The sequence below is a fragment of the Prinia subflava genome, chromosome 11, assembly GCF_021018805.1.
Source record: "Prinia subflava isolate CZ2003 ecotype Zambia chromosome 11, Cam_Psub_1.2, whole genome shotgun sequence".
Taxonomy (NCBI): domain Eukaryota; kingdom Metazoa; phylum Chordata; class Aves; order Passeriformes; family Cisticolidae; genus Prinia; species Prinia subflava.
This window is the reverse complement of record NC_086257.1, coordinates 15570601-15591692: the sequence shown is the minus strand read 5'-3', so window position 1 is coordinate 15591692 and position 21092 is coordinate 15570601. Positions and strand designations below refer to the sequence as shown.

Below are 21092 nucleotides of genomic sequence, written 5' to 3'. Positions count from 1 at the left end.
TGTCTGGGCACTGCCATTGTCATATAATGATGGATCTTCTTTATTTGGGTTGGATGTTACTGTCCTTCATTGCAGCAGCAAGAATTTTTCTGAGTCCATGGTTCTATCTCTAAAAATGGCAAGGATTTTTTCTGTTAATTAATAGCTTCTTTGACAGGGATGTGACTTTAATCGCTTATGGAAAATGATTCTGCATTCATCCCATAGCAAGGACGGGGCTCAGCTCTGTTGGGTGTTCCCAGCATTGCTGTAACTGCTGGGCTGCAGCAGCCATGAGGACCAGATTTCTCCAGTGTGTCCTCATGGGAAACACTGAAGGAATCTGGATCTGTTGTCCTGGTGAAGATGGCCATCATTGTGTCAGGAGGTTGGCTCTGCAGCATCGCAGCTCTGTGGTAGATGCAGGAATTTGCCCAGAGCATATCTCTGGGAGTGTCCTGTGGTCCTTGGGTTAATATCCACATAGTACAAAGGCGGTGGCTTTGGTGGATGGGCCAAGTTTGGGTTGATTTTTGAAGGCCAAACCTTCTGCAGTGGAGAAAGAGCTGTAGGTGTGGCTGTGTTTGTGAGAAAACTGATGCCTTCCTGCTGTGCTGTGGCTGCACTTTCTGTTGTTGGTTAAAGGCAAAAGCAACAGTGAAGTAAAAGGAGTAAAAGAAATCCCAGACTCCAAAACTTCTGATCAGCAGGGCTTACCCTGCTTATATCCCCTGCTTTGCAGACAGGAGAAATGGAAGCTAAAACTGTGAGGGCACAGAGCAGAAACACAGTTGAGAAAAAGCAAGTGTGACTTGGCCCTGAAGGGGCTTATGGTCCTCAGTAATTTTGCAGTGAGTGTAGGTGATTGCCCTAAAGGTGATGGCTCCAGGGAATGCTTTTGTCAGGGAGGTGGTGAAAAAGAAGGGAGACAGTCTTCCGCTTTCTTGTGAAGACATTGCTTTTAATTCTTGTAAAGAAAAATGAGTAGGTTCAATATCAGCATTACTGGTCAAACCTTCAAAGGCAATGACTGTTTTATTGAGACACAACAAACTGAGGGTTCCCAGTGGTAGCTTATCCCAGCTGGTGTCAGGGCAGGTGCCAGGGAATATGGGGTGAATGCCTTCAGGAACCCTTAGGCAACCAGCTCACCTCCAGGAGACAGGGGCATGCTGCTTCTCAGCTCTTCTGAGCTGCTCAATGGGACTGGTGCCTCCTGAGAAGTTTGAAGAATGTCAGTCATTTGTAACAAGACTATTTTCTTTCTTTTTGCTCGTAATGCTGCATTATTTAGGCAGCAGGAGTGAGGAAGTTTCTAAGCTGTCTGCTTGGAGCAGGGTGATTGTAGAGCACCTATTCCTGGGCAGGGATGACATCCCTGGGGAGGCTGATAGTGGCTGGTGCTGAGCCACAGGGCACTGGGTGGTTTCCCACAGGTGGGGGACAGATACTTGTCAGGGACATGTGTGGGCCTGTGTGAGGAAGGAAGCATTCACTCATGCTCCTTGCAGCACACAACTGTTTTTTGCTAATCATTCCAGCCCGCAGGAATTTTTTTTATACCGATTTTTGTTGGTGGTGGTTCTTTCATTCAGTCATTATTTTTTTTTCTTTTCCCTCCTTTAATTGTTGAAGCTGTTTTTAATCCCTGACCATAATAAAGCCACACTGTTAACACAAGCAGCGGGGTGGCTGAAATTGCAGCTGTACTACAAGCTCTGCTTTTAATTTCAGGCTGTTATTAACGAGGCTAGAAACTTTCCCTTCCCCCAGTTGAGTTTCGACTGTGTCTTCATCCAAGCTGCTTCATTCTGTGCTTCAGAGCATCCCTGATTCCATCTGGAGTGAACAGGTGAAGGCTGAAGACTGTTTTCAGATGTCATAAAGAGGTTTCTGGCCACTTGTGCAGGCAGTTCTGTGGAGGGTTGGGAGCAGGCAGCTGTTGGGACAGAATCTCCAAAGAGAGGGTGGCAGTGGGGAACAACAGCCCAGAGTTGCTGGTGCTGGGAAGGAGATGATAGACATGTTAGACAGAGGCGAGAGAGCAAGCCAGGGTGGTTGGATGGGTTTGGGTTGCTTGTTTCTGCCCCTGCACTTTGATCCTAGGGCCAAGCACGAGGGGCTCTGATGGTTGGTTTTGCCATCCCATGTGGCAGCACCCGTCACTCTCTATAAAGAAAGATTATGTGGTGCTTGTCTGTCCTCTCCTTTTTGCTCCTGCAGTGCCCTGGGTGCCCACAGGAATCCTGTTGTTTATAGAAGAAGCAGTAATGGCAAAAAGGTTTTATGTTTTTGGAAGGCAATACTGTAATTGCATTGGGGATATGGAAATCCCAGTGTGCTGCTGAAATTCTACAATAGACTCAAACTGGGGGATAGTCAGGACTGAAGGAAAAATTCCCAGCAATTTGCATCTCTAAAGTGCAATTCCACACTCCTGTTAATAACCTGTGTGAGTTAGAGAGGATGTATTTCTCTGTGGCCAAAGGCATGTAGTCCTCCCAGCCCCAGGTCTGTGCACTCAAGGCCAGGTTGGCTTTTATCTCCTGTGCAGGTATTACTTGAGTACTACAAACCTGTGAAACAACCCTTTAGGACTGTAGCTGCAATAGTCTCTAGTTTTTAAGTTAACTCCTTCCCCACCTTCCCTGCAATGTAATAAAGGTAATTACTGCCTGTGCAGTGCATGTGTTTGCAGCTCTGCAGGAGCACTTGCTGGGCTGGTGTCGTTCAGCTGCCTCCTCTTTGGATCCTGCATCTCCAGACCGCAGTGTGTGAGCCTGACACTCCATGGCATATGCACTAGCGTTTTTCCTAGATGGATTTATTGGATTTCCAGTAAAGACAAACAAAGTCTGGGGTCTAACGGTGCTGAGCAGGCAGCGCTGCACTCACTGCTCCAGCCTGCTGTGCTCAGCTCCTTATACGGCCAAAAAAAGGAATAGGAAGAGAGGGCGCAGCGTGAATACCAGACATACGATGCATTCTTCCCGGCTGCAAACTTGGAATTCGCTTTTCCCTGGAAAGTGGGCCCTCTGTATGTCCATTAATTAAGGCTCTGTACTCTTGAGCAGGAAGAGGGAGGCCAGCATTGAGCTGGCTCTGAGCAGCACTCAATTGTCTTGTGTAAAGGAATTTCTTTTCAGTGAGGTTTTTTTCTTGCTTTGGTGGGAGACAGAGGTGGGAAGAGGAAGGGGAGAGGGGGCCAGGTTCTCCTGAAGCTCACTCTGACTTGGCAAGGTGCAAGCAGGTAGACTGCAATTACATCTATTTTCTTCATCTAAAAATCAATTTGATTCATCGTTAACCTCCGCTTTTAAATTATATTTTCCCTGAATAGCATCTTCCGGTTAGTGGGAGGCAGAGGGGAGGTAAGGCAATCGATCCTGTTGCTTCATTCATAATCTGGCTTCAGCCTCTGTTGTTTGAATCACTGTGGGCTGAATGACTATGCTCGGGCTGAAAGTACAATGCACAGGTTCCCTATCTGTTGGATATGGGCTCTGATATCTCCACGTAGGCCTGGGTTTCCAAAGCACTGGTTTGTTCACTTGGGTGCAGCACCCTTTTGAGAGCTTGAATGAGGAAGGTCAGCCAGTCCCTCCCCTCTCCTGGTCTGTCTCTGGTTCACAGTGTGCCAAGGCACTGGGAACTGAACTGCCATGGCAAGTGACTTCCTAGATTGTTTGGAAGCCACAGCAGGGTGAATCCTGGTGCTACCTGTGCACTGGCAGCTTGCCTGCCTGCCAGCACCTGGGGCCATGTGAGCAGGGACACCTCCAGCCAGCCCTGTTTGTGCCTGTTACCCAAGGGAGAGCTTTTCCAAGACCACAGATGTGGCTTGTGCTTCTGTGGATGCTCTGTGTTTCATGGGGGCCAAACAGGTGGGAGAATTGGGCAATTGTCACTCAGCCGAAAGGCATTTGGAAAAAGCAGCTTTACAACCTTGAGTCATGTTTTACTGCCTTGGGATCAGTGTGCCTGGAAAGCAGTTCTGTGTTGTCTCTTCACAGGCCTTGTGGAGGTGATGATGCTACTTAATTTCACGAGCTGCTTTCATCTAGCTCCTGCACCGTGCTTTCCCATCTCGAGGATGGGCTGTGACAGCACTTGACTAAGGCAATCTGTGCAGCTTTGTGAGGATCCCATCTGTTTCTCTCCTTGACAGCTGGTTTGTTCCATGTTACTTGCCTTCTTTCTTTCCTGTAAAACCCAGCACGTTATTAGGACCCAAAATAGTAGCTCCTCTGGGCCATGTTGTAATAGGAGGGTGTTTCATGATGACAAGTTCCAGCATTGCATGAAGGCAAAGCCCTTTTATACATGCAAGGAAATAGCAACAATCTGCTTGCAGGTCATGCATGGCTCAGCTCTTTGAACTTTTACATTGTCAGGTGTTTGCTGTCTCTGTTCTCAGAGACTGTACTTTGCAACAAGCACTGTAAATTATCCAGCAAAGATAATAAAGGAGTTTGATGGTAGAAGAAAGAGAAATGAATGGCAAATCTATGCTAATGGAAACATCTGTTGGGTATTCTTGTTACTCTTTCCCTATCCATCCCCCCATGCATCCGGGTGTTGTTTCAAGCCAGGTGGAATAGAAACTTAATTTTTTCCTCTGAGTGGACTTTAGGCTCTTGTGTATAGGTTTGGGTTAGAACTGTCAAGTGGTTTTTTTGGCACTATTTTACATAAGTGCACTCTTGAGCATTTTGCTATAAATGCGACTTAATGGTGCTCCTTGTTCATTAGCCAGAGCTCCACAAAAAATCAGGTAGTGGGCTTGATGAATGCTGGATTTGGGGTCCCTTAATGTTTTGACTGTCTGAATTCTTTATGGTGGTATTGGTGTGGATGATAGCTGCCAGTTGAGAACAGGAGACTGGGCAGCTGGTAGGATTCCCTTCCTGTGTCCTCAGATGGGTGTATTGCTTGCAGAGGGCTCTTGGGTGCTGCAGTTACCTGACCTGTGTGCGTGATTTAGGACCACCATGAGTTTTGTGGGTGCTGAAAAGTTGCAGCCTCTCTATCTTGCTTCTATTTCTGCTAGGTTTAAAAGGGTGTAAATTTCCACTGGTTGCTTTTCTAATGCAGTGAAACACTGAACTAGTGGAGAAGGAGAAAAAGACAGGTAGGTGATCAGTAAATATTTCTTTAGGCATTGGAGTAGTTTTGTTTCCAGGATTTTATCTTCCTGTTGGGAAAAAAATGTAATTTAATAAACACCATGTACCCTCCAAGTGTAGGGGAATGCTGTGCTTCTATTCTTTTTATATTTTTTATTTTTTTGGTACTATCTTAAGGTGTCTTACCAGAAGTATGGGCTGTCATTATTAGAGAATCCTGTAAAACAGCTGTAATAATTGCACAATGTTCTTTATTCCTGTCAGGTTTATTCATAGACTTTTTTTTTTAAGACACACGAGGGACTGTCTCTGCACACATCATTGATTTTGCTAATAAAATCTTATATTTTGATGGTACATTTCATTGGAAAATCATTAACTGCTCCATAAGACTTACAGTATCGTGGGATGGGAATGTTTCCTGTTGCCTTCACAGAGAGATTGATCTAGATGGATTTCTTTGATTTCTCAACAGCTACTGGGAAAGGGCACAGAATCAGATGCCTTATTTCTGCTCCAGTCTCTCTCACCAAGCCTTTTCTTCCTGCAGGGAGTGGAGAAGGGGCTTAAAACCTGTTTGAAATGATTCCAGTGCAAAACATGAGGAGAGGACTTCTGTTGGACTGTCGCCACCATGTTGTCCCCTGTGGTCTCTCCGTGTGAGGTTCCTACTGGCAGCTGTGAGCATGGGTCAGCTGCCCAGGTGGAGGGCATTGTTTCTGTTCTGGCTATTCAAGGACCAGGGGCAGATTAAATTACCTCTGTCCAGTATCAGCCAGGACATGCTTGAAAGCCTCAGGCTGAGATTTTACTGTCCCTTCTAGCTGACTTCTTCAGGAGCTTGGAGCAGCAGCACCATGGTTTTAGATCCCACTGCAAGCCCAGAGACCATGGAAGGGCCCAGAGCAAGGTGAATCTGGGCTCTACTCTGGTTTATTTGGCTGGTTTATTATTTTATTAGAGAGCTTTTCCCGTGTAAGGGGGTGTTGGACTGGCAGTCAGAGAGCCACCACTGAGCCAAACTCTAGTCCTGTATTTAGTGGCAATTAGCAGATTTAAGCATGTCCTTCATTCAGACAAAAAACCTGGGAGATGACACAAGTCTGTATTTTATTGTATTCATTAGTTTAGTGAGCATGTGTGTATTGTATTTGAGGGAATGTTTAGTGTTCAGGTTTGTAGAGCTGAATCCGATTCTGTGTTACAGGAGACAGCCCAGTTGTCCATAGCAACCTGAAATTGATTTTCCCCCCTTGCCTGTTGGAAGCTGTTCCCTCTTGAATCATCCCTTTAATTTAATATAGTGAACAGGATGTCCCTGCATGCAGAACCTGTTTTTTTAACAAGTAACCTAGGCAAAAAAAAAAAAAAATCTTATTTGAACAACAGCCCTGCCTCTGCCTTTATTGCCACTTGGCATTAGTCCTTGCTGTGCTGTTTCCTCGTGCTTTGTTTCAGGTACTGGAGGCCATTATCAGTATTGGTTAATCACCACTGCTGCCACAGGGGGATGTTCCCCTGCACACCCTGGCCAACATGGCAGCAGGTCCCTCTTCGGCATGAAACTCTTCAGGCTGCCCTGTTTTGTGCTGAAAAATGTAATTTTTTTGTAGCGTATGTACCGTCAGCCCTGTGCTTTCTCCTGACGCGTGGTGGTGCCCACACGTGGCACTGGCCATGTCGTGCCTCTGGCTCTGACCTGCCTTTTTCTGTCGGTCTTTCCAGTGCAAGCTGTGGACATGCTTTAGAGGAGGCTGGTTGGAAGGTGTTGGGGAAGAATGGGAAGAGCTGCCCTGCTGTTTTTTCCTATCTGCAAAAGAAATCTATGCCTTTGTCATCCATGTGGTGTCAGAGGACTGAGGGAGTGATTACATTGTCAGAGGAGTGCCAGGGTTGGGGAATTTGGGACATTTGTGCTTTTGCTACCTGGAAGAGCACTTGACTTCCTTTTGGAAGAACGACAGCTTGTGCGTGATCAGCACAGAATGCAACCTCCTTCCATGTTTGCTTGCCCCCCTGGATTTTGCACAGCATGGCAAGGCAACAGAGATTTTTCCTGTGTTCTTAGTTCTTGTCCTGCTTGTTGCAAAGCCACTGGAGGAGGAGGTGTTGCTGAGCTGGGGCAAGGTGTGCCATGGGAGCAGTTGTCCCACCAGACTTGTCCCTGTTGATTGTTCCACACAAAGAGAAGCAAGCTGCTGCTTGCATCCATGCTTGGGCCATTAATACAAATTGCACCAATCTGTGCTGTGAAATGTCTGCCTTTCCCTGGCTTGTTTTACGAAAAGTTAAAGGGAAAAGAAAAAAGCACACTAAATCAATATGGCAGAGGCTTCAGTTTCATGTTCACCTGCTGTCACTGTGAGATGAAGCCATGTCACTTGACATGCCTCGTGTATGGCACTTGTTGAGAAGATAGTTATTTCATCTCTCTGGTTTTTTTCATGTCAGTCAAAAAATGGTTTGTTTCATGTGCATCGTCTGAACATTGCACTGAATAAGCTACCCAAAAAAGGTTAATCTCCAATTCCGTACTGCTTTTACTGTCGCATCCAACTGCTTCAAAGACAGTGATGAGTGTATCCTAATGATGACTCCCAGAAACAGAGGTAGCATAGGCATTTACTTCTTTTCAGGTGCCAAAACTGAGACTTACAAGGCCTGTTTTTGCAGAACGCTTCATGTTTTGTAGTGCTGTACATGGTTATAGTACAAGTCTTGATTAAAGGTTGAACACAGAATCTCAATCTCTGCTTGCTAGTTCTTGTCTCTTCTGGACATAATCCTTCTGTATCTTTATTCAGCCACAAAAGGCACAGCAATAAACATGTGGGAAAATTTGATATATGTGACTTTGCTCTTATCGTTCAGAAGGTTTATGGCAGAGGCATAAACAGGATCTAATCTTCCCAAGTGATGCTCAGCTGCCAGACCACAAAGCTTCCTTTCTGCTCTCCCTACTATTGCCTGTCTTGTCTGCTCTCCCGCTTCTGCAAACTGAATGAGGGTGAAGAAGCCACTGTCCCACATGGCTGCAACCTCCTTTTTGACATGACTTGGCTTTCATACATGACTAGTATATTGAGTGGACATTGCTGCAGATCTCAGTGAACTTCTTTGTGTCTTGTCATTCCTCCCTTCAGTGGGAGTACTGCCTGCCTGAGAGCTGGGTATGATCTGGCTGAGTTATGCAGAAGTTCCTCGACTGTTGTCTGTAACTTCTGTCAGCGGGATATTTGTAAATTTAAACACTTCCTCCCAGAAGTATCAAAGGAACTGAGGCCACTTTTCAGCATGGACATGAAAGGCTTTTGCGCACTGGTGCAGCCAGGATTGCCATGGAGAACAAAGGCTTTTGCTAATCACTTCTAATGCCTTTCAAGTTTATGCCTCATTTTTTCCCCTTTTTCAGATGGCCTCCCAGAGTACTGAGACTCCACTGACTGACTCACCAAATAATTAACAGGAGGAGGACTCAATCTCTGAAACTTTTGAACACCTCTTTTAATTTTCTTGAATAAGCCAGTACTCTGGCCAGGATCCAATTTGTGTAATTACATTTGACCTAACTTAATCCCTTGGCAGTTTCAATTGCATGTGGTAGTTGTCTTGGCTCCCTGTCCTGGGCTGCCATTCAATGCTACTCCATGATTTTCAACAGCTGTTGTAATTCAGCTGTAGAAATGGGTGTATTTTCTTGGTGGAAGCATTCCTTGTATCTCTCTCCCTTGCTAAACATCCTTATCTCACTAGTATTTTGGGAGGTAACGTGTCTGATGCTGCAGATGATCTTGCTGAAGTCCTTGGAGCTACTTTCACCCTTAAAGATGGGCACGCATTTAGAGTCTTTTATCAGTTGTCCAACATACATTTGGAGATTACTTTGAGTTTTTCACCTTCAGGCATTTATTGCTCAGTCTCCTCAGCTGCTATGTGCTGCTTTAGGGACGTTATTGGTGCAGGTATTCCTCTTTAGCCTTGGGAACAGCACTTCTGCTATCCACTCAGTGCTGAACAGGAGTGTGTCACCTTCCTGTGCTTGACAGCAGTTGGGCTGGCTGGCTGTAAGTGTTGGCATTGCTAAGAGTGCAAGTGATGAAGGAAGCCAAAAGCCCAGGACAGCTGGGTAGGATTACATAGGAGGAGGAAAACTGTCCCAGGCAGAAATTTGGAGATCGACAAAGTGCGGTAGTCAAAGGTACAGTCAGATGGATGATCCAAGCAAAAGACAAGACACTGAGTTCTTGCATTGGCACATCCTTAGATGTGCAACAAGCATCTTGTTTTCACAGCAGGTGACAAATTGAGTGTTTCTTGGCTTCAGGCATCGGAAAAGGCGTATTTGTTACAAAGCCACTTGATCCTTTGGGGGTAGGAGCAGCTCCTGCTGAGAGGAGACAGGAATTTAGATGAGATGGGGTCCAAAAGGTGATCTGCTGCTGAAAGGTGATGTTGTTGCAAATTGGCTGCTACCATCTAACACTATTTTTCTGAGAGCCTCCAGAAGTAGGCTGGTAATTGTATCATTGCTGCTCTCCCTTGTTGCCTGTTATCATTCATGAAATTTGGGATGTTTCTGTCATTTAGCACTGTGTTTCTGAACACTGTTCATGTAAATCCTTTCTTTAGCTTTGTGCATTGTCACCAAACACTTGGGTTCATGAGAGATTTCATTTTGCTGGGTAGAACATCTTGAAGATCAGGAGGCATGGAGTATGTTATGAAAAAAGCCATTCATCAGACCTGTTTTTTACCTTCTGGATCTATCCCATAATTACACACATTTAAATCTCAGAGTAGACTGGAAATCTTGCCTCTGTTGGTGTCAGTGACGCTGTAAATAAAGTCACCAGTGGTAACATTAAAATTTGTACTCTGTCACAGAGCTTAAAGGTTTGGAGTCAAAGCCATCTGATTTTGACATGTGCTGGGTATTACTTATACCTTGGTAGACCTTTCTGCAAAGTCCATGAAAACTTTGTTTCCTAGAGCATAACTTTTTCAAACCCCAATGGTGGTTGTCAGAGAGAATGGTGCCAACTCCAAGTGGTGGCTCATGATGTATCTACAGTCAGTGATGTTGCTTTTGAAGATCTGTTTGCATGCTAAATAATGGATGGGGAAAATTGCACTTCAGAGTTGCTGTTTTTTCCTTTACTCCTGGAGTGGACTCTGCCTGCCATCCTGAAGACAAATCTTGTATTTTTCTTGTTTCAGAGTGCCTTATAACTGTGTGTGCCTGAATGCATCAGCCTTTGGAGGTGAGCATCTTCCCTTGAAACAGCCGTGATATCCAAGTGCCTGCTCTCTTGGGGTAAGGAAAGACATACACAGAGATTGAAAACGTGCTGTGAGCAAAAGCAGAATGGGCAAAGAGAGGACAAGCAGCACTGCCTCAACTTGTAAATTTTGGAAATAGTGAACTTGTCATGGAGAGAGGAAATAAACTAAATCTGTTCACTGTAAATAAAACAAATTGTAAACTTAAGTTGCAGCAAGGAAATTTAGCTGAGGTGTAGGGAATGATCTGCATTAAGGATAGGTGAGGGCTGAACTGGATTCCCCCAGGAGGTTAAGCAGCTTCAGTCATGGAAAGGTTTAAGACCAAGTTGGAAGAGCAGTAGCGGATGTGCTTTTAGAAGAACCAATCCTTCCATGTGGTGGAAAAGTAGACTAGGTGACTTCTGGGGAGTCCTACTAACCCACTGATGATTAGAAATGGCAATGTGTGAAATTCTTATCTTAACAACCTTATTCATAGCTGATAAGGTGAAAGGCAAAGTGGAATGTATCTGCAGAGTGAGCTGCATGGTTTAGTGAAGAATTGACCAGCAGCAATTGACACTGGTGCTCAGTGTCTTTGTTTCCTGAATGGTGATGATATTCTGGAGGGAAGTATGAGCTCAGGGAAAAAAAAGAGGTTTAATCCTCTGTTGTCAGCATGCAGTGTAAACTTGTGGTAAAAACAGGAAGTTGTATCGATTCTGGCTCCTTTGTAGTATGTTTCTGGGAGTTTGGGTCTCTTCCATGGTCCATGTAAGGGATTTACTCTCAGGGGTGTAATCTCATCTGCTTTGTTATGACATGAGAACACAATGCTACAAATATAGGTATACTGAGCAAAACACAAATACCATATGGAACACAGAGAGAGGAAACATGTGATTACTTTTCCTCCCTCCTTCCAGGGCTGATGAAGTGGAGGAGAGTTTCATTTTTCTTTTCTTGCTCTTCTGTTCATGTTCTTCATTGTGTTTCTTTGTCTTGTCTTAACAGCAAACACAGCAGGGTTTTCCTGAGTTTAAAAATGCTGGCTTACCAGCTAGGTCTTGAAATTATGTCCTGAAGATGGCTACTTCTTTCGTTCCCTTGCTTCTTCCTTCTTCATCCCTTCCCTGGGAGCTGCCGATGACAAATGGAGCCTGGGATCAGGCAGCCTCTAAGCCATCGTATGACAAGAGTGGTGTTCAGGTGCTTTGTCTTCCTTGGTCCAGTTGAGAAGATCAGTGAGATGCCTGTCTTATCTTGTAGGACATCTGGAATTCAATGGGAAGTTCTTCAACCTCTTGTTAGACTTTGGTTTCTCTAAAATTTACATTTCATCCATAACGTTAGCAAACACTGGTGTCTGCTGTGGGGTTACACCAGTGTCTTATTGTTCCTTATCGTCTTCTGCTTAGCAGAGATAAGCTGTTGTGTCTCAGGGGTATGGGGACATGGAAGAAACTTGCAAATAGCTCTAAGAAATGCAGATGGTGTCAAGAAGAAAATAAGGGATGCCTTTCTGAAGTCACCTTTGTACATGCTTTTTTTATTTTTTGTCATCTTTTTTCCTTGTCTTGAGCTTTTCAATTCCTGCAACTATCTGCTCAAATCTTGAACGCAAAATGCATTTGTGGAAAGTTACAATAGGCTGTGTTCCCCCGTGATCTTTTGATCTCAATCAATCAAATAAATCCAAGACCTTGCAATTCACCTTGTTGCAAGGACGGTTAATAAGTTGAGGGGTTGTGCCAATAGTAGCGATGGTTTTCCAGCCTTGTGCTTTTTAAAAAATTGTTATTCTTTTTTATGGTTCTGACCTTTTGGACTGGTCAGGGTAAGATTATTTGCAAAGAATAGTCCATAAATATGCCTGTCAGGACTGGAGTTAACATTCGAACATTGATGCTTAGCAAAAGAAAGCAATATGCCAAAGTTCAATTTATATTTCCCTGCAGGGTTGAAAATAATGACAAGACTCACTTAACTGGCAGGGATGAGTCCTGTCACCTCTATGGGAGTGGCTGCTCTGTGGTCCTGCAGCACTTTGTAGTTGTGTGCCTGGTTCAGTTGTCTGCTCCTGAAATTTGGTGTCTGGCATCTCGTGCTGGGGCTTGTTTGCTGTGGAAGAGCCCTGGATGCATCTCCTGGCTCTTTGAGGTTCCAGCTCAGTCAGTTGGTAGCTTCCCTTGATTTAACAACTGATTTTTTGGTTTTCCAACTGCTGTGCTCCTTGCAATCCAGATCAGAGTTTGTGGAGCTGCTCTAAGCTCTGTCCTGCAAAACCACCCTGTTCCCATCCTTGCCCTCAGTGCAAGCCAGTGTGGGTTGCAAGCATGGCTAAAGAGAGACATGAGAGTCCTGTGATATTTTGAGTTGTGTCCTGTGGCATCTCTGAGCCCTTTGGGAATCCTAGATTTAATGGAAAGCCAGTTAGGTTTTCCCTGCTGTGACTATTAATGAAAACAGTTCCTGGATATCTCCCACCTAACGTTTGCTGCCACAGAAGTGTGCATCATCCAGTGGTAAGAATCATGCTTTACTGTCAGGAAATATCATGGTGGTTTATTGATGTTTCTGCTGTCCTCTCAGCAGAATTGACTCCTGTGGGTGAGAGCAGCATGAGGAGTGAAGCTGGAAACCAGCAGCTGCTTTTTAGGCATTAACCTGCAGCATGTGAAAGCTACACAGTACATTGTGTACAAACAGTCTCTTTAGAGCCTGGTCATGAATGTAAATATAGTTTGTCTGAAGCACGTGACTCTTCTGAGTTTATTTTTTCTTTCTTCTGTAGATGAGAAAGTCAAGGTGCTGAGGACCACTTGAATTTCATTCACAGGAAGTTCATGGCAGTGGATCCCTGAGGCTGGGTCTGAAACCCATGGGTTTGGCTGAAAAAGCCTACATATGGTGAAAAAAACCATGCCATCAATTGAGAAAGCAGAATGGGACTAGGTGGTGAAATGAAGGTGCAAAATACAGTGCAGCTTGTGGAAAGTCACAGAGCACCTCCATGCCAGACCCCTGTGACAGCTCAGCAGCTCTTGGTCCAAATCACCAGTGCTGTAACTTGCAGTGAAGAGGATGGGCTGGTTCTGTGTCAGCACTGGTTGAAAAGTTTTAGAGTAAAAGAAATAAATTTGTCTTTAGGCCCATCTTAAAATCTAGAAGTAATTTCTCCAGCACCTGTAAATAACTGAACTCTTTGCTAGATTTACCTGCCTTGCACATAAAAGGAGAGAATATGGGGAAAATAGCTAAGAGGGTGGCAGAGCAGAGCCTTTGTTGTGCGGTGCCACCCCCTCACAAGCCTGGTGGCCATGCTGAGAGATGGGGACAGCTGTCCCCATCCCCACAGACAGCTGCCATCCTCCAGGTGGCACAGGAAGAGCCCTCCAATGTGCAGGAGTTTTGCATGTCCCAGAAGGCAACACTCTCTTTTCTTATTCCAAAAGGGACTGGCAATTAGCAGCAGGGGTAATAGCCACCTGGAATTAAAGTCTGTGGAGGCATGAGAAATAGTAGGGTATATTTGGAAATATCTATTGCATATATATATTCCTGTTAAGAGAAACATGTTGGAGGTGCCATATCCATAAATACTAATAAGGCTGTTTGATTCCAATTTTCAGGTAAGATTAACATTTTATTGAGTATTATATCTGTCACATTCAATGCTTTAGTGTACCATCCTCTCAGGCTTATTAGCATAATTGCAGTGCTTAAGCAACAATAAAAAATTCAACAGTAAAATAGCGGTTAGCACAGGCAATTTGTTATCAAAAGCTTTTACTTAAGGACAGCTTTTGAGCATATTTATTATCCAGTTAGGACTATACATTATTTTTATTTAGAAAAACAAGAGGGAAGCAATGTAGGAATATTTTTTCTCTTTTAGTGTCTAAATCCGGAGGCCTGAGAATTGGTCACCACCTTTTTCTCTTTCTTAGAAACACCTGGCAAATTCTCATGGAGTGGAGAGGCAAGATAACAGAACAGACTCAGGTCTGGAGTGGGGCTGTGATGTTAATAACTCAGCAGAACAATTCCTTTAAATTCTGATGCTGACTCGAGCGCCCTTTTAAAATTCCCTCATTGCATCCTGGGCTCTGAAGAAACTGTCCTTTGTCCGTGGCTGATGGCACTGTCACTGGGACAGTGCAAGGGCAGGGGTGGCCCAGGCTCACACCCTAGAGGTGGCAGCAGCCCAGGATGCAATGGAGCTGTTGGGGTGATGCTCCCACAGAGGAGGGGAGGGACTGGACAGGACCTGCAGGGAAACAGACTTTGCTATCAGTGCTGGTTGTCTCTGAGGCTGGAGCAGAGGAGCATGGCCTGTCTGTGACGGTGCTGTACACCCCTCTCTTGTTCTTTTCTCACTTTGAGGACTCATAGGGGAACTGTCCTTTTGCTTAAAAGCTGTAGTATAGGTGTGAGTGCACGTATTTGTGTGCCAGCACTTGCTTGTGCACATAAAATGTTTCTGTTGCCAGCATGGCAAGATATTGTGTGTTTAAATTTTCAGCACATTTTCTGTGTGTACTCAAAATACAAAGTTGAACCTCAAAAATGAAGAAGTAAATGAGTTTTAAACAACACAAGAAGTCCTTAGATTTGGAGGTCCATCGAGAAAAGCACATGGAATTGACAAGAGGACTGCTGCTGTGACTGCTTGTGATTCCTTTGCTGGTAGAGGTTTTTACAGACCCTTTCTTTGCTTGTGTTTGCTCTTCCAACATCCTTCAGCCTTTGCTTGAGTTGTTGTCCTTGTTCCCCAGATCTGTGCTCACCTTCAGCATCCTCCCTCCAGGTCACTGCAACCTTAGTGCCTCTCCTCTCCTCTCATGTGTTTTCCTCATTTTTCCTTGTTCTGGGAGACCTCCTTTGCATTGTACTGGTTTTTCAGAAGTCACTCTTCCATCTTCTTGATGGATGACTTAACTGTGGGCCTGTTGCTCTGTCATTTTAGTGGTACCCAGAGCCCAGGGTGAGGATCTGCCACAGCCCTGGTGATGCCTTGATTTGGCTCACAGTCTGGATAAGCAAGACAGGTAAACTTGTCTGGTGTTTTTGCTCCCATTTTGACTGGTGTCTAAGCTCACTGTGAGGAGAAGTGAAGGCAGTGCTGCTGCCCCAGGGAAGAAGCTTGTGTTCATAGTGAAACAGGATGTGTAAGCAGGTTGTAGGAATTGGGAAGGGAGCACATGGAGACAGGTGAAACTAAATTGGGCACATATTAGAGAAGTGATGTGCTTGTGGGGTCCTCTTCACAAACACCCTCTTCTGCGAATGTGTGAAATTTGAAAGGAGCTGGTTGTTTCAGATCCCTTTTTTTTTTTTGAAAGGGGTAAAAAACCCAATGTTATTCAGAGATAAATTGTGTGTTTCAGATTCTGGGGTAGTTGTGAGACTTTTGCTGATACACAGCTCACTCTCATGAAACTGCCCAGCACTGCATGGTGTTTAGACTTTCTGTCAACAGAGAACTTGGTGATGCTCCTGAGACAGTGAATATGCAGAAACTGACTGTGGAGAGCTAAACTTTGGGGGAACTTTCCTCTTGGTGGAAATTTGACTGTGATTTGAATTGCAGTTGAAATATATGCTCTCTGCCTCCATGATCACCTCTAGGAATGGGGCTCATTGCTGCTGACTTAGGAACAAGCAGGTTCCTGCACAGCCCTGCAGCTCCCCATTGTTGCTCCTTCTCAGCTCATCTGGCTTTAGTAGCCCCCAAGGCACTGAGCATCTCCTCGTAGCTGGGCAATGCTGAGTGTCTTCTGCTACAGCCAGGGAAGCACCCTTCTAGCTCCTCTGCACACCCAGAGGGTTCCACATCCTTGGAAGGAGCTGAAGGACCAGGGAAGGTGTTTTCTTGGGGTGTTGACATGGCTGAGGGCATTTCCATGTGGCTTCTACCTGAGATCTATAATCATCCAGCATTTTAGGCAGAAAGGGTCATGCAGGTCTGTCATGCAGCTCCCGGCTCAAAGGGGGGTTGGCTTCAAGGTGGGCTGAGGTTGCTCAGAGCTTGTCAAGACAGTGGTGGCCTGCTGTGGCCTTGGTGATAGTGTGTGCCGTGGTAACAAACAGCTTATGGAGGGCTCTGTGGGCTGTGCTCTGGTGTCGGGGTAGTGGAGCAGTGACTCTTCTGTGAGATGGTCTGTGTGAAGGGTTGAGATACGGAGTCTGAGCATTGACACAGTGATTCCTGCATAAAATTCCCCTTGTGAAGTGGGGAACACCATGCCCAGCTCTGCTGGGATCTTGCTACCACCATAGCTGCTGGTGACACTGCACAGCTCTCCTCAGTGGATGGGCAGGGATGCTGGGAGGAGAGGGTCTGTGGCTGGAGACCATTCCACATGTGAACGTGTCCTCCCCAAGGAGGAAAGTGCCTACATGCTTCTTGTGGGGGAAAATATGGCTGAAAGAATTTAGCAGTGATAAATGTCATAAAAAATACTTATGCTGGAATTTGTAAAGCCTGGGACATCTGTTCTCAACAGTGCTTTGATCACGTTGTGAGGCTTTTAAAATGATACTTCCATGAATTAAGTGAGATCCTTATGGCTGCAGGATTCCTTTCAGTGCCCTTTTTTTCATAGAGCAAAAAGGCAAATTTCACAGGGAACATTACATGACTTGAAACACATATTTGAATGGTTAGTATCAACCAAACAATGTTTTATTAGGTGCTAGAAAAATGTTCCAGTTCCATACCCCAGGAAGCAAAGCACTCCCGTTTACTTTTTTAGCTTATGGGAGCTGTACTTAAAAAAAAAAAAAAAAAAAATCAAGAATTCATTGCTTGTATGTTACTGTATTCAAAACCAAACCAAACATGGTGAAATGAGCTTAAACATTTTGAAGTTGTTGTCAGAAAAGGTCCTTTTTGGGTTTTGTTTCCAGGCAGAGCTGCAGATGAGGCAGAGGATCTGTGTGTTTTCTGAGAGACCCACAGCAAAGAATGGCGAGACACTGATGATTTACTTTCCTCAGTGCACTGCCTTGGATTGAGCAGCTTTTGGTCATTGACTTTTCTCGGAGGACTTGTGCTTTTTCCATTCCTGGTTGTTTCAGCAGGCTTCTGCCTCCTGCCCTTCCAGGGGCTGTGTATTTGGGGCTGAAATGTTGTGATGCCAAATAACTTTGGTGATCTAAGGATTGTGGAGAGCCCTCATGGCAGTTCTTTAGTGTCATGCCTGGCAGGAGGGTTTCTGCTCCTCTGCCTTCCTGCTACGTGTAGAGGAAAGAATATCTCCTGGGCTGTTTGCAGAAACAGCCCGTAGGATGTGAGGGGCAGCAGGAAGGAGGGAGAAACTGAAGATGAAATGTGGAACAAAGGGTGTGTGTCCTGTGTGCTACGTTTGTGTGCTCATACTTGAGAAATCCTTTCCTGCTGCTGCAGCCAGCAAGTCTGGCAGCTCCCAGTGGGATGCTGGGCAAGGCTTCTTGCTCCCATCTCCCCTTCCCTCCCTGGATGAATGAATGAATGGACCTGTGTGTGACCCCACAGCTCTACCCAGCAATCAGAAGCCTGGGAAAGTTAATTGTTTCTTCCTTTAAAGAATGTCCAAACTGTGAAAGGAGAAAAAGTCACGGTCATAAATAGCAGAGAAGGAATATGGATGGGCTTTCTAGTAAGGTTCCGGGTGTCAGGGGTTAATTTACAAAAACTAAATTGTTTAATTCCTCCAGCACCCAACAGGTGAACAGGCGGCTTATTGCTGTGACATATCCATTTATAGCAGTTTTGCTTTGCTAACACCTGTGACTCAGTTCTGTTACATACTTATGCTGTCTGTTAATTATTTACCAGTGATTTACAAGTACAGAGTGCAAATAAAATGCTTTTATGCAGGAGACTGCATTGTACACCCAGGATTCCTGGGAATTAGGGCACGGTACTACCGTGTACAATCCCATCAACATCCGTGGAACTCTGATGGAGGAGTCCTTGTATGTACCTGATGAAGAGGCAGCCCCTTGCCCTCCAGAACTGGCACTCAGAGGGGCTGTGGTGTTAGTAAAGGCCTTACTACACACAGGGCTGTGGTGTCTGAGGGGATCTGTGTCCTTTGCTTCCTTGCAGATCGATTTTTGCCATTTTAAATTACTTTCTTCCCCCTCGACAAAGGCTCATTCTAATTCCTAAGTGATGGCAGCAGCAAACTGTTTTTTAAAAAAGCTCCCACAGCATGATGGGCTTTTTTTCTTTAAAGAATAAAATAGTATAAAAGTCAAGTAGCAGATAGAGTTCTGACTCAGCTCGTAACTTATGATCCTATGCTATTTCTGTAACGTTTTTAGCTTATGACCAAATTTTTCTAATATTAGGACATTGCCATAGAAAGTGTGTCAGTCCCTGGCTGCCAGAACGTGTTACTGTATGGAATATATACACTTCCAAGCAAGTGTGCAGGAGCAGGCCAGTAAGTTGTCTGTTGTGGTTTTAAATTGCTGAAAATGTTTTTATTTTTTTTTCCTTGTCTGTTTGTTTCTGGTTGTTTTTGTTGATTTGCTTAGCAAACAGAGTAGTGCAGAACAAAATAGCTGCTTTTTATTTCTCACGCAGTCAGGCACTGAGCTCCCATCCCCAGCTGTGCCTCGTGCAACTGGAGTTGCTTTGCTGGTAGATTTTTCAGCCAGAGCAAACTGCTGTAAGTCAATTCAAGCTGTATCAACTGTATGGATTTTATGGAAGTTGAGGATCTGGTCATACAGCTCATGGTTTTAGTGAGGAAGAAGTCTGGGAGATGGTTGTACCATTCTAGGGAGGCAAGAAAGTGCATGCGAAGTTTCTCTAACCTCAGGGAAAACGTGTGTGAACAAATAAGCATCTGTGTTGCAGAGAATGTGATTACTGAGGAAATCCCAAAGTTTATGAGTAGCATTTTTTATAGGTTCAGATCTGCTGTGGTTTCAGACACTTAAGGACACTTAAAATGATGAAACTCCAGACAGTCCAGCCACACATGCATGACACACAGCAGCAAAGCCATCCTTGTGTTTAGCACTGCTGATCAGCTTGCTAATGCAACATGTGCTCTGGGATTTTGCATTTAATTTTTGTCTGGATAATAAAGAGGAATGCAGGGCTAATGATCTGTGTCCTGTTTCCCTTCAAAGTGCTTTATTTACTCTCTGTGGCTGCTTTTTTATGGTTCTTTGCAGCAGCCTTAAAATGTCAACTGACCTGAAGAAATCGACAATGGATGCCTAAAAAATCCAAAAGAAAAGCGAGGAAGGATGTTGCTTTCTAGCTTTTCATGTGAGCACCTTGTAATCAGACTCCCTTTGATTAAGTAACCAGTGAAGCCTATTCATGTGTACTCCAATTAAAATTTAATGAAGCAAGAGGATGTATTCGTACATGTTGACTAATGCAGGAGGAATAGATTCCTGTAACTCTGCTCTGCAAGCCCTTTCCTTTGCCATCAGGGCTGGATTTACTAGAAAGCTCCTCAGCAGCTGTGGACCTCCCCTGGCATGAGCAATCCTCACAAGTTTGTGCTCTTGTGCTCACAGCAAGAGATGATGATGTCCTGAATATGGAAGAGCACAGCTCTTTAGTAGGGCACAGCCTTATCAAGGAAGCCCAGCTTGACTGATTGCAAGAGGTGAGGCAGGGCTTCTGCTCTAATGTGCTCCATTGGAAAAGATCAGGGAATTGCTGGATGTGTGTGCTGTATCTGTCCTGGTATCAGCTGGATGAGTGGAGCAACACATATCAAGAAGGGAAGCCCTGTGGGCCCTGATTTTTAAGTAGGAAACTGATGTTCAAGAGGAGTCTGTATGGCAGCTAAGCTGGTGTCAGAAAACAGCCAGGCGTGTTGTGCCTCTGCCTTTGCCAAGGGTTTATTGGGCAGTTGCTTTGGTACCTGTGTACCCAAAGGGATATGGGCCTGCTTTGCAGAGCATTTTGTTTCTAACATCACAGGGAATGCACAGACATCTGTGTGGACAATGACAACCTGCCAGGAGGGGTGCAGAGGCTCGTTTAATTTGACACTCTCTCCTTCTTTTCCCACGTGTTTCTACCTCTGGGACAGCTGCAGAGCTCCTGCATCACCTCGCACCCAGGATGGGGATTGGAGAAATGATACTAAAAGATCTCACCTGCTCATTACACAGTGCCCTGTGACTTAAACTTTGTGCAGGGATTGATATCCCTCCTCTGGAATGGAATGTAGCAGTGGGGTGATGCTGCACAGCTATGTTAAATGCCATTTTTGGACAAGCAATGAAAGATCCTGCTGTATCCACTCACAGCAATGGGCCGGGCGACAGAACGGAAATGCCATGGTGGAATTTGCCTTTGCTGCTGACCCTTGCATGACATGTGAGAGCTCCTCATCACCAGACCTTTGTTTTGCCTTATCCAGAATACAAAGCAGTGTTTCATTGGCATGGCTGGCTGTTTTCCTTCTGTCTTGACTCAGTGGCAGAAGTGCAGCAAGCTTTCCAGAGACAGGCTGAGTGTTCCAGTTATCATCTGCTTCAGCCCCAGTTCCGTCCTGCCAAGGCTCTCGCTTGTGCTGTTGCAGTGAAGTGCTCCAGAAGCCTTCAAAGGGAGATGCAGCTCTGGAGCTGAGATCTTGGCCTTCATTTTTGGCCTGGAAAGCTGCTCTTGGAACAGTAAGCATGAGATTTCTCTTGAAACCTTCTTTGTGTGCCTTTCTGAAGAAATAGCTGGAAGGAGAAGACCTGTCAGTTGTGCTC

At 45.0% G+C, this 21092-nt stretch overlaps 1 protein-coding gene across 5 annotated transcripts in view; it reads left to right on the top strand.

The window, feature by feature from the left end:
- Positions 1–21092, top strand: part of LPP (LIM domain containing preferred translocation partner in lipoma) — a 331696-nt gene that overhangs the window by 52366 nt on the left and 258238 nt on the right. For 3 of the 5 annotated variants that reach the window (XM_063408791.1, XM_063408793.1, XM_063408792.1), the window contains one exon: positions 10323–10419. The gene's annotated coding sequence lies outside the window, so the exon portion shown is untranslated. The remainder of the gene's footprint in view (positions 1–10322; positions 10420–21092) is intronic. The other 2 variants (XM_063408794.1, XM_063408795.1) reach the window with 1 other exon arrangement.